Genomic DNA, 13717 nt, shown 5'->3' on the forward strand with positions numbered 1-13717 from the left:
TGTAAGTCACAAGAGAAGAGTGAATGTTTTATTTTGCAGGTAAATATTTGAGGAAAAGGGGCAAGCTGTATATCAGCAAACAGCTATAGTGAAAAATACGAGCAGGTTGTCCCCATCAACAGGTGCTGAAGTAAATATGAAAAAGAATTCTAGAAATCTTGTTGGCTGTCAAGCCACCTTCGCTTTCAGCCAACTTAAAGTGATCTGATCTGAGTGCTTTTCCCCCCTGGTGTAATAATTGTTAAATTCCTGTATAGTACTGTAAGTTGTTTTAACTAAGCAAGAGCTGTGGAGTTGGTCTGAATCTTTTAATGGTTCCATGGCTTTAAAACAAACTGAAAAGCATTCAGTAAATCTTTCTCCCTACTGACACAACTGTAATTTACACCATTTCAGAAAGCTGGAACTTACTCTTAATTTAAGCTGTGGTTAAGATTGCCAGGGAGAGGCTGCAGACTCCTTGAGACATTCCAGTGTTGTACAGTTCTATAGATAGGAGAGCTTTTTTTAGATGTGCAAAGTTTATAAATATTGGGTCCTTTGTAATTATAAATTCTAAAATCCAACTCTGTGCCTTTTGTTACAAACCTGTTTATTTTAGTAAATGATTATTTAGATACTAAAGAGAATCATGAGGGCATGAAATATACTGATCTTTAAAGAGGAATTTTTATTATACTAGGTCTGAAAATGACTGAAAAACAACGTATTCACCCAAACAGTGCTATACAGTCAGTTTAAATCAGAGGGGTTTTTCCTCCTTCATTTAAGGAAGGTAAGATGACAACAAAATGTTCCTAGTTTTCCTTAATTGGGATCAAATAATCAAAATGTGTTTAGAAAATTCTGTATGACACTTCCAAAATCTAATCCATATTACTTATTGCTATTGTGTATGTTTTTAAAATAACTTAAGATCTTCCATTATACTATAATCTTGGAAAAATCACTTAACCTTTCATATGGTTACTTTTCTCATATTTGAAATAGAAGTTTGGGTTTTTTGTTTTGTGGATTTTTTTTTTTTTTTTGAGAGACTACAAATAAGAATGATCCAACTTTGAGATCCTATAATGTGAAAATGTTTTGTAAAGTTCTGTACAGACCAATGGTGTTTATTTGCAAATTAAAAGCCAGATACAGGGGCGCCTGGGTGGCCCAGTCGGTTAAATGTCTGCCTTTGGCTCAGGTCATGATCCCAGGGTCCTGGGATTGAGCTCTTAATTTCTCTGCCCAGTGGGTAGTCTGCATCTTCCTCTGCCTCTGCTTTCCTCCTAACTCATTCTCTCTCTCTCTCTCTCAATAAATAAAAATCTTAAAAAGCCAGATATGTTTTTCTTTTCTAAGATTTTATTTATTTGAGGGACAGCACATGCTGGCAGGATGGGAGGAGGGAGAGGGAGAAGCAGACTCACCACTTGAGCAGGGAGCTCCACTCTAGCGAGGTTAGATCCCAGGATCATGACCTGAGCCCAAGGCAGATGCTTAACTGACTCAGCCACATAGGCACCCCAGATATATATATATATATATTTTTAGAGAAGACAGTGTTGGGTTTTAAAATCTGACATACACTTTATTCATTTAGGTTACTCTTAATACAATAAGAATACTTTTGACCTTTGCTAACTTTTCTCATAAGCTACCATGGTAGAAAAATTTGCTTTTGAAAGATTTCACCGGCATTATTAGTTGCTCTTATTTGATATGTTCTTGCTTAACTCAGCGTATCTTCTGGGAGTCTGTCAGATGGAGCTCTTTTAAAGCTTTAATCTTGCATGAGTGGAAGTGTTTGTGTGTTAGAAGCATTTCATGGACACTTTGCTAAATTTTCTAAGCTAGAGCAGAAGTGTCCAACCACTCTAAGAATATCAGAATTTCATGGACTTAATTGCCCTTAAGAATCTAATGGTTAGTGAAATATGATCAAAAGGTTCTATGAATTCAGTAGTCTTTATTTAAAGATTTTGTTTATTTGTTCATGAGAGATAGAGGCAGAGGGAGAAGCAGGCTTCCCTGCAGGGAGCCTGGTGCGGGACTCAATCCCAGGACCCCGGGGTTACTACCTAAGCCGAAGGCAGACACTCAACCACTGAGCCACCCAGGTGACCCAAATTCAGTGGTCTTTTTTTTTTTTTTTTTAATTTATTTTTTATTGGTGTTCAATTTACTAACATACAGAATAACCCCCAGTGCCCGTCACCCATTCACTCCCACCCCCCGCCCTTCTCCCCTTCTACCACCCTCAGTGGTCTTTTAATGAAAATTTGTGTTACTCATCACAACCATATCTGCATTTGATACGTAGGATATACCTAGTCTACAAACAACATTTGGTGCTCAAATGGATTAATGGGCTCCTTACAATAACTCCCATATGCTGCTAGTTTACAGCCAACAGACTGGAAGCCACTGGGCTAAACTATTTCTATATTCAAGTTTTATAATGGTATATATCTCCTTAACTATATCCAATCTTTAAAAAGCCCTAATCAAATCACACCATTAAGGGGCTCAAACTAGTGTTCAAGTCTCTAACCTGTCTAATATCTAGCAATGTTTTAGGTGCCAAATTGTCATTTGGCAGGTCTTTCTGTTTAGATAAATCAGCTGCCCTTCATAGTGCTTCACAGTACAATAAGGACTGCATCTAATAAATGTGAGCGGCAGGCGTACACTAAACAGATGCTTCTCAACTACATGATAATGAGGGACTCTTCAATGCTCATCAGTTTATAAATCAGTTTTTGAGCAGCAGTAATGGATTTGGGGCATTAACCCACAGTTCTCTGATGAAGGCCCTCCTTGAATATCTGCATTTCACAGTATTTTTGTCAAGAATTTAAGTCATGATTTCTAAGCTGAGTGCAATGAAATGTCCCACTTAGGGGTAGCAACCATAAATCTAATTAGCATTGGTCTCATGGATCTAAGCTAACTCAACCCAGTAACCACAGCTTTAGTTTCAACCACTCATAAATGTAGCTTATTTCTAAATGCAAGTTTCTACCCCACATGACTTACATTTTTCTAAAAATACAAGTTTGTAATCTTATTTTTATAATTGTAGGTATATATAAGTCAGTGCTAGATTGCAGTGGGAATGCAAATTTTGTGAATCATTGTTACTCAATTTTGTGACGGAATTACTGCACTTACCAGAAAGCAATGGCTTAGTCACAAACCTGAGAAAGACAATCTTAGTATGTGGCTTGTGGACTAATTGAGATTTAAAAAAGTAAAGAGTTAGCCCAGTAACTCGCTCATGGTATACAACAAAATGTTAGTAATACTAGAAATAGTAGAGTGGTAGCCTAAATAATGACCCGTAGGGATATGTTAGCATTATATAGCAAAAGAGGATTTGTAGTTGTGATTCAATTAAGGGTTTTGAGATGGGAAGATTGTCCTAGGGAGCCCAATATAATCAGAGGGAAGCAGAGATCAGAGAGAAATTAGAAATAAATTTGCTTTGTTTTAAGCCACCAAGTTTGTGGTAATTTGCAACAGCAATAAGCAGGTAATACAAATAGTAAATATAACAGAAATCCTATTAAAGACTTATCAAGCTCATAGAAATCAGCAATTGAAAGGAGCACTGCAAATAAGGAAACTTCCCATGCTTATTGGAAATTTTAAAAGGTGGTGCGAAATTCCAAGAGAGTAAACCACCAGTGGCTTTCTGAGAGTGGTATATACACGTGCTAAAGACAAACCTTACTTAAAATAAGACTTCTTCTAAGGGGTATTTACTGAAAAAAGACAAGCACTATAGGGAGTCAGCTAGCCTGGCCCTCTTGAAAGCAGGGAGAAAACAAACTGCCTTAAAGAATGGGTGAAAAAGATGTAGGGATGGCAAGTTTTAGTACCAGGATTGTCTAAGAGTGAGTTCTGTAATTTCAAGCCCCCTTTGGGTGATCTTTCTTCTTACATAGGCCAAGAGTTCACAGCTATTTAGAAAACATTTGTTGACTAGCTTCTAGAACCCTGGGACTTCCTCCTTGAAAGGGCACCGTGCTCCATGATCGAAAATACCTTCCTTTGCTCTAGCAAGGCACAGGGTTTTTTTGAGCCCCTTTTGGTTAAGGAATATCAGAAACCCTTGTCTTTGTAAAGACTTCTTAAAGTCTCAAGTACTAACTCCACTCCTAAGTGCCTTTTTTTCCTGTACTCAGGAACTTCTTAACAAAAGGCTGCATTGAGCTTCGCTTTGAAGGAAGGGACATCTGCTTAGTCAGCTTTGCCTTGCTTTTCTCTGTTGTACCTTCTTCCAAAGAGTCTTGTGGAAAAGGTCAGGGTAATCAGACCATTTTGGTAAAAATGCATACGGGTGTCTTAAATCATAATATAATGAATTCTTTATCATAACAAATACAGAATAGGTTATTCCAACACTGATTGATTCAAAAGTGCAACGTTTCCAAGGATTCTGTGTAATTCACTTGGTTCTCCCCTCATGGTGACAAGAGGACTGCTTAGCCTCAAATACTACATCTCATTTGCAACGTACAAATGTAGGAAGGGATGAGCTTCAACTAGTGCTTTTTCTTTTTTTTTTAATTTCAAAAGTTAGAAAAACCTTACAAAAGCACCCCAATGGTCTGCCATCTTTGTATTATTGTCCCAGGTTGTATCATGTGTCCGTGCCTAAACCAATCCCTGGCAAGGAAAACAGAATCCCGTGAATGATTTGGACTAACCAACATTCACATCTTAGGGCAAGCCAGTGATCCGTTAAGCAAGTTGTCACCCAAACCTGAACAAGGTTGGGATTTTGTTAGGAAGAAGAGAGGTGGCTGTTGGGGAGAAAAACCAACAATTACCTGTCACACTGTTTTTCAAGGTTAAGTTGAGGTTGCATTAAAGGGTACTCCTTAGAAAGTTTTCCAATCTATTTCACAAAGATGCCTAGGTATCCATTTCCTTAAAGACCAAATGGCTATGGAAGGAAAAACATTGTTTCACAAAGCCTGTAAACTGACTTAAAGCTGGATTTACTACTGTCTGGTCTTTGAAACTTCCAGATTCTAAACGGAGCTATTTTTAATGTGAAACTTTGGCCTCCCTAATGGACTGACATTAAGAAGGCCCATGCAGCATGGAGTGCAGGAACAAAAACCGTTAGGTTACTTAGGTTGAAATCCTAGCATCATTACCTCCACGTGGGGTAACTTGAGCAGGCTAGCATCTCTAAGATTCCATTTCCTTATAATAAATAACCTCATGGTCTCTGTAAGGACTAAAGGAGCACTCATGTAGAACACGTAGCATGATAATAATGCTGACTTCTTTTTACTTGAGTCCAAGGACTCAAAGGAGGCCAAATTGAAGATCTACATTTGGGAGTATGGAATAAACCCCTGCAAAGTTCAAGCATACATTTTCCTTGGTTTTAGATTCACAAACTCCTACTTCCTAGTAAAAAATTTTAAAAGTGTAAGCTACAAAGATAAAATACAAGTAAGCAGAATATAGTGAAAACAAGCTAACCGTCCACCGTATCTCTCAGCATCCAAGCCAACCCCCTAGCTCTGTGGAGCTGCTACAAAAGGCTGGCGTTCTCACTCAGAATTTGGGAGGGGAGGTGGGATTGGCAGCATCAGAAAGGAACTCCTTCAGTTTTGCTGGGACATTACAGGCTTGAGCTTGTGATGGATGGTGCCATAAGCCTACTCAGAGATGAGAAATTTAAACCCTTAGCAGCAAGCACGCTCAACTAGCTTTCTCCAGCAATGCAGACAAACGTCTGATGCAATGAAGGCATTACCAGGCAGCATTCTGATAGGAACCCGGGAAAACCCAATTCTGGGTATACCGGGTTCTGCCTTGGATCCGTCACTCACCTTCCCACAGTATCTTGGAGAAGATGTTTGTCCAGAGGTAGCAAAGCAAATAAACTATTGTGACTTGAGGTCTTGGCTCCAAACTCTAACACAGTAAAGTGGACTGCAGGTTGGAAGGCCACTGAGTCTATTTTCAGAGCTACATGCCCTCAGATCCAGCACGCCACGCAGGAGCCCTGCCTCGACTCTTCCCTACTTCTCATGCCCTAACCGGGGTATCAGGCTCTACTTCTAGGACACAAAACCAGTCCACCTCCCTTCCCTGCCAGCTCCTGGAAAAGAAAATCAATTAGTTATTCAAAGCAAGGGCTGATGAAGCTCTTTGTATAAATATTATAGACTTGGTGGGTCATACAAAATCTCATAGCTGCTCAGTTCTGCCGTTGGGGCACAAAAGCAGCCAGAGACTACGTGTAAGTGAGCGGCATGGCTCTGTTCCAGGAAAACCTTACTTCTAGGCTGCCGCCACCTATGCTATATGCCATTTTCAATCAATCTAAACAATTGAGCCAAAGCTAGTTTGTGTGATTTGTTACTTGGTGTGTCCAGGTACCGTATCAAATACCGGCTTCTAGCTCCTACTGTAATCGTGCTCCTAACCGCAGGGAAAGTCTTACTATTACTTTCTAAAGTCTGATTTCCTTCCCCTCCCTGTCCTATATGAGGCCATATTCAACTCATAAAGAAAACTGAAAGCCTTTAGGAAGCCTGGGCCTTTGTGCCGCTATGATTGGTGAAGGCATGCCGCAATGCTTCTGTTTTCTCTGAGGCAGTGGTAGACCGCGAGGCCGTTATAAAAAGGCTTCCACCGTTGCACTGATACACCCACCGGTTGAAAGGCAATCCTATCCTTGCTGTTCTGGTTTAACAGAAACCCCTCGTCAGACAGTAGAGTGGACAAGAGACCAACTGGCTCCAGGAGTAGGAGATAGTCAGTCTCTTACTGGGATGCCAAGTGGATGAAAACCTTTTCTGACTTTCAGGTTTTCTGTCATAGAATGACCAAAAAAAAAGCATAAAGAAGTCCCTGAAGGCAAGGGGGTCACTTATAATTCCCACCCCTCTTTTTTCATGTTAGTGTTGTCAGGACTGTGGTAGCCCCTCAATCCCAGGATCAGGAAATAGAGCAGGGCGTGTTTTCTGGAGATGCAGGGAGACAACAGGATGGAAAGGGTAGGAACAATATTAGCGAACTGCAACCATATGCTTGACAAGACTCGGGATCAGCCGCAAGTCTCAAGAGGCCAGTGTGAGAGCCTGCAGTTGGGCTGTAGGGAAGTAAGAGATCAGGACTGGGACATGAGTTTTGCTTTATCCTTCCCATAAATGGGAGGAAAGGGATATTTGATAAGCAGAAAAATTGGGAAGAGATAGTTGGCAGGCATGCCTATAGGCTTCTCAAAAAATAGGAAAAGGGGAAAAAAAAGAAAGCTGTGGCAACTTTTCACGGAGTTACCATAGGGCCTCAGGAAAGCCAATAAGGAAATAGTGATGGCTACAGGGGAGGTGATCATGATCACTGGGGTGACGATGGTGGTCTTTCATGACTGTGATACTGGTGATGCAGAAGAACATGGTGTTGGTGATGGTAGTAATGGTGATTGTGATGGTCATGGTCAAGATGGTCATGTAGATCATGATGGTGGTGGTGGTGGTGGTGGTGATAGTATTGTTGCTCTTTGTACTGATGGTGGTGGAAAGGGAAAGAAATGAAGACCTCTAGGACCTGAACTAAAAAAGAAAGTGGGGATAATACATTTTATTGTCCCAGCTCCACTATAAAAACTCCTAGAAGGGAAGTACACAAATTTTGACCTTGATTCCTGCCTCACATTTCAGTCTGATAACTTCAGAGTTAGGAAAGAAAAAGCAGCAAACTCACATGCTTCTATTGATTGTTTAGCAAAAGATAGAGACCTGCGGTGAATGGTTTTTTATCTCCATGGACTTCTTGATTTTTTTTTTTAATTCATGAGAGACAGAGAGAGAGAGAGAGAGAGAGAGAGAGAGAGAGGCAGAGACACAGGCAGAGGGAGAAGCAGGCTACATGTGGGGAGCCTGATGTCCAACTTGATCCCAGGACCCTGGGGTCACACCCTAAGCCAAAGGCAGACACCCAACTGCTGAGCCACCGAGGTGTCCCAGGCTTCTTGATTTTGCAAATAAATTTTTTTTTAAATTCTCTTCCACTCTTGTGTCAGGCCTGCCTTGTTGTACAACTCCAGGGAGCATTCACTCATCAGCATGACCCGTACTCCTGGAGGAGCTTAATGCCCAGAGTGCAGCTATGTTTAAGGCCTTGGCATAACAGATAGCCTGGGGAGCTGGGGCTGGACCCTGAATTTAAGGAAGAGCTAAGGAGGCAGAAAGTTCTCAAAAAGGAAAAACAAAACAAAACAAAACAAAACTAGGCCAACAACAGAGAGATAGGCCGGGCCTAAGGCTAGACAGAATCAATAGGACGTTCCCAGCAGTGGGCAGCAGTCCATGAACTTAGGAAGGGTATAGTGTGATACCTACATTTGCAGTTGTTTCCTGCTCTGAACTATATTTACCTTGTATTCTCCACAAGTCTTAAGTCTTAAAACAGCCCTGAGTCTTAAGGAATGCTCAAAGGAGCTTACGTCTACACCAGGAGGTGTGCTAGGTGATAGAAAACTGAGCCGGGAGAGAGACGTCGGGCAACCACTACTGGTTGTCACTCCCCAAAAAACGAAAGCCCCTTCTGGAGAAATTTCAAGAGCATACACTGGCCTTCCCATAAATAGGTGAGATGGGAAGAATTGAGTTATTTTATCAAGATAAGGGAAGGCTGGAGAACTTGGAGATATTTAGGTACAATAATATTGACTCATGTTTACTGAACATTTACTGATAATTATGGAACATTTACTCTATGTTAGGCTCTGTATTAAGTGCCTGATGGGTCTTATTTCAATTTACAGTTGAGAAAATAAAGCCTATAACAAATTATTTTGATCAAGTGTAGCCAGTGAATGGCAGAGGCTTATTTAAATCTGTCTGCTAAATTCCAATTTACAGTCAAAATCAGTGGTCTCCAAACGTTGTGATGATACATTCCTACCATTAAAAACTTGGGGGGGGGGCTGCCCCATGGTATGTGTATTTATTTACTCATAAATTATATATATATACATCTCTTCTTTTCCACTAATAAATTATATATATTATGAAACAGACATGAAAATAGAAATAAAATAAGAAAAAGATGAAGTAAATAATGTAAACAAAAGATAAAATTTTTAAAAACAAGAAATGCAATGTTTTGAGACGTATTAAATGTATACAAGTGTTTTCTGTTCTCACTATAAAAGTGCTAATGATAATAGTTGAAAAAAAGCATATCACAAAGGTACTCATATCCGATAGAAGTTCTTCACTGACTACACTGTAGCTAGTAAATATTCCTAATACCAGATGTCTATCATTTATTCTTGCAAACAAAAATAAAAATACCACATATATATATATATAAATCATATATATCTTGTATTTTTATATTTTTACCATACAGTTTCAAATTCCATGAAACTTCGTGTGGACGGTGTTTAAACAAGCAAGTTCTGCTTCTGTGTCTGAGAATGCATACGTGAACATTTTTTTAGAGAAACAGAATAGCATAAAATGGAAACACATCAAAATATGCTTTTTCAAAATGCAGCCTTGCAGGTTTCTTGTGAAATGCACAAGTATTTCTCTCTCCTTTAAATGTGAAAGACAATTTCACTTGAAAAGACAGTTGAAATGTGTGTGTGGGGTTTTGGTTTTTTGTTTTTTTTTTTCTTTACAAAATATCTTCTCGGTCGCTAGAATCAGCTACTGGTCATCAGAAGACAAGGCCAGAAACTTTGAAACATTAGTGTTTTCATATACACAGAACTGATCTTTAATTTCAGCTTTCTTTTAAGAACTTTGTCATGAGATAACCAGTGAATCCAAGGGTGATATAGATTTTTATGACCACAACCCTCCCTCTCCCATCATATGCAGTTTAACAAAAATTGAACTGTTTGGGACAGGTTTTGGCAAGTATTTTCTGTGAAGGGCTTGCTGGCAAATATTCTAGGTTTTTCAGGCCTTGTGGTCTCTGTTGCAACTACTCAACTCTGCCCTTGTCTGAAAGCAGCCGTAGACAATATGTAAACCAATGAGCGTGACTGTATAAATAACACTTTTATTTACAAAAAGAGGCATCAGACTGGATTTGGTTGAGGCCAGAGTTTGCCAGCCTTAGACTTAGGATGATATCATCTTTAAACCCACTCAAACCAGGCCCAGATAACCTGTGATATGTCACAATACCCTGAAAGGGAAAAGAGCACAGGTGCCTCTCTCGGCTCAGGGAACCCCTCACTCTCTCCTGAGGGTACCATGCCTACTGCACGTGACAGGTGCCCACCCAACAGACAGGCCTCGTAGGGTGCCGGTGTCAGAAAAGCGAAAAGTCGGAGATCCCTAACATTTTTCTTTATAATTTTTTAGACAAAAATGAATGTAAGTAGTTGTTTCTCAATATTTTTGTCCTTCTTCTCAACTGATCATTGTTTATGTCCCACTTTTGAGATGACTTCAAGCTTCTGCACATCTACCTGAGAAAGTGTCATCGGGATAAGAATGGGAAGTAAAATGAAGGGGAGGGTGTGGGACCTTGACAGTCTCTAACACTAGCCCCCTTTCAGATGGGGGAGGCGTCAATGTCCTCCTTTCCGATGGAGGAGGCATCAATGTGATGGCATGGTTGCCTTTGAGGATGAAAAGTCAAGAAGTACAGAGATGAACTAAGGGAAGAAGAAACAATAGGGCCTGTGGCCTTTGGAGAAACTTCCTAATGACCATCCAGACCAAGCCTGTCATGCCTTTACCACACCATGTTGTTGTTATTTATTTAAAGGTAGACTAGGCTATGAGCTCTTTGAGTGTATCTTCGTGGATCTTTTTTAGAAACCGGGTGTTGTGAACACTCAATAATAATGTTCCATGAGTGAGTGGATGCAGAGGTGCAGAAGAAGGGCCACAAGATTTTGGGTCCCATTCTTAAGGAATAAGATTAATGTAAGACTAGCTAAGCCACATAAACATATAAGGCAGGATGTGTCCCCAAAGTGTCGCTGGTCATTGCAACCCCACCCCAAGTGAGGGAAGGAGGAAATGACTGTGACTCAGCAGAATGGGACATTTCCCCATCACCAGGAGAGGTGTTGCGTGAGGATATGTAAGGTGAGGCACCAGGTTCTTGTTTGGGTTTATTTATTTATTTATTTATTTATTTATTTATTTATTTGTTTATTCATTAAAATTTGTATTTATTTATTCATGAGAGGTACAGAGAGAGAGAGAGAGGCAGAGACACAGGCAGAGGGAGAAGCAGGCTCCATGCAGGGAGCCTGATGTGGGACTTGATCCCAGGACCCTGGGGTCATGACCTGAGCTGAAGGCAGGCACTCAACCACTCAGCCACCCAGGGGCCCCCGAGGCACCAGGTTTTTAAATGGTCTTTTCACAGATATCCAGAGTGGCAATAATTTCGTTGATTTGATCGATACAAACTGCAGGACTGGAAAATTCTGGTAAAATACAATCTATTTAATGCCAAATTATGTGGTTTGTTCAGACCCACTGAACTGGAAAATGCCAAGTTCCTTTTCCCCTGGTGCCGCATGAATGTCACCTGCAGTGATTAAGCGCAGAATCCCAGAGCAGGGCAAGACGTCAGCCAGCCGATGGTCTAGGCAGTCCTGGCTTCCTCTGAACACACAGCTTCATCTTACCTTCTGTATGTCATATATGTGAGCTGGGGTCCGCTTATGACTAAAGTGTTATTAAATCTGGACATTATTTGTTAATTAATAATGGGTCACATTAAGCTTGGTGGGCCCTTATATAGGTCTGTGTGCTCACTCTTTCTCTCCCCACCCCCCTCGCTCTTCTTCTTTCAGCTCAGCTTTCTGAAATTTTCTACTTAGTCAACATATTCACTTTTCTTTGGGACAGGGAAATGGACCACAGAGTTTGAAAGTGAGTGAACAGAGGTGTGAGCGGAACGTATAAATAGAAGATTACTTTTTAAATAGCCAAGGACTCTGCTTAGAGAAGGATAACGTAAGTTCTAGCCCCAGCTTCCTGGAGAGCTTTACCACATTACTTAGCGCTCCCAGGCCTCAGTTTCCTCATCTGTACAGCCAGTGATACTGCCCCTTCCAACTGCATGATTCTTTTTTTTTTTTTTAAGATTTATTTATTTATTTATGAAAGACAGAGAGAGAGAAGCAGAGACACAGGCAGAGGGAGAAGCAGGCTCCATCCCGGGAGCCCGACGTGGGATTCGATCCCGGGTCTCCAGGATCGTGCCCTGGGCCAAAGGCAGGTGCTAAACCGCTGCGCCACCCAGGGATCCCCCAACTGCATGATTCTAAGACAGATTAAGAAATAATAAGTCTATAGTTTCCATCATTAATACTCAGACCTTGACCTTAGAGTCATATATACGTTTCATGAGGAAAGTCCTCTGATTCCAAGTGGAGTGACTCCTCCATAGAAGAATCTCATAGACGGAAGGTGGAAAATCCAAGTGGAAATCCGAGATTGTTCCCACTTGTCACTCTGATCTGCACAGATATATTTGCTGCCCTCGCTGGGGCAAAGCCACTTTCAGCCTTCACGTCTAGGGTCTCGTCTGAATGACTCTCTCTCTCTCTCTCTCTCTCTCCATCTCCACTTGCCAGTGCTCAAACCACAACCCCTCCTCCTCCCTCCCCCGAGACTACCGGGGAAGGTGTGTCCTCCAGAGCCACCAAGCCTGGCCTGAAACCTGATCCTGAGGACCAGGGACCCTGGCCCACAGTTAGGCAGGCCTCTGCAGTGACCCACTTTTTAATGACTTCCTATCCATAGGGTGGTGCCTCCTGTGGTGATGACTCTGGCTTGCTCTCCGGGGACCTGCACCTGCGGTAGGAAGGCGTCCCCGCACCCGGCCTCGCAGAGGGACAGTCACCCCCCAGGGGAGCCGTTTCTGCCTCGCCACCCCCTTGTCAGGTTGGGCTCTGACTCAGCCTCACATGCAGCCCTTCTCTGGGGCTTACCAGGCCTTTCTTTGTTTCCTCAGGAGCCAGTTCTCGTTTATGCAGCCCCAGCGGGCCCCAAACCCCGGCCACCCCGGCCCGGCCTGCCTGGTTCTCACGGCCTCCGCGCAGCCGATGGAAACTTTGCCCACAAGCGAGTTAATTCCTCGTGATTCTACTAGATGCATATTTAATGCATTTTTAAAATAGATCCTGAATGTCGTTTCCATGGCTATCTCAGATTATTGACAGCACATTTTCTTTTAAATAAAACTTTTATATGTATAAATGATTTATTTGACATGGGGCAGATTTTCATTCCCAGGAGAATGAAAGTTCTAAGTCCCGTTTGCTGTTCTTCCCCGGTGCAGCATCGTAGGAGGCACAGACCCTGTGCTGGGAATACAGACATCTGATTTCCATCATATTTCTTAAAATTTTACTAGTAGCCGAAGACTCTTATCAGCCCATAATCATAAATGGACCAGAACATGAAATAGCTGTGAGAGCTAAGAAAAACATTCTTACTGGAACAAGTTCATAGAAAACAAAGTCTGTTCGAACTTAGAAGGAGGAAAGTTAAAATACTGTATATGCGCTGGGAAGTATTTTTAAAGATAAATCGTTTTTTTTTTTTTTTGTTTTTTTTTTTTCGGTTCTCTCTCTGAACACGGGTCAGGTCAGCTGGTCAGACATGTGAATGGCCTAGAAGTGAGTGCACTGTCTTCCCAAAAGGATGCTCGTCGGAAAAGAAAATGCCTTTCCTGAAACATTTCCTAAGCTCACGCTCCCAGA

This window comes from Canis lupus, chromosome 23 (genome assembly GCF_003254725.2).
Source record: "Canis lupus dingo isolate Sandy chromosome 23, ASM325472v2, whole genome shotgun sequence".
Classification (NCBI taxonomy): Eukaryota; Metazoa; Chordata; class Mammalia; order Carnivora; family Canidae; genus Canis; species Canis lupus.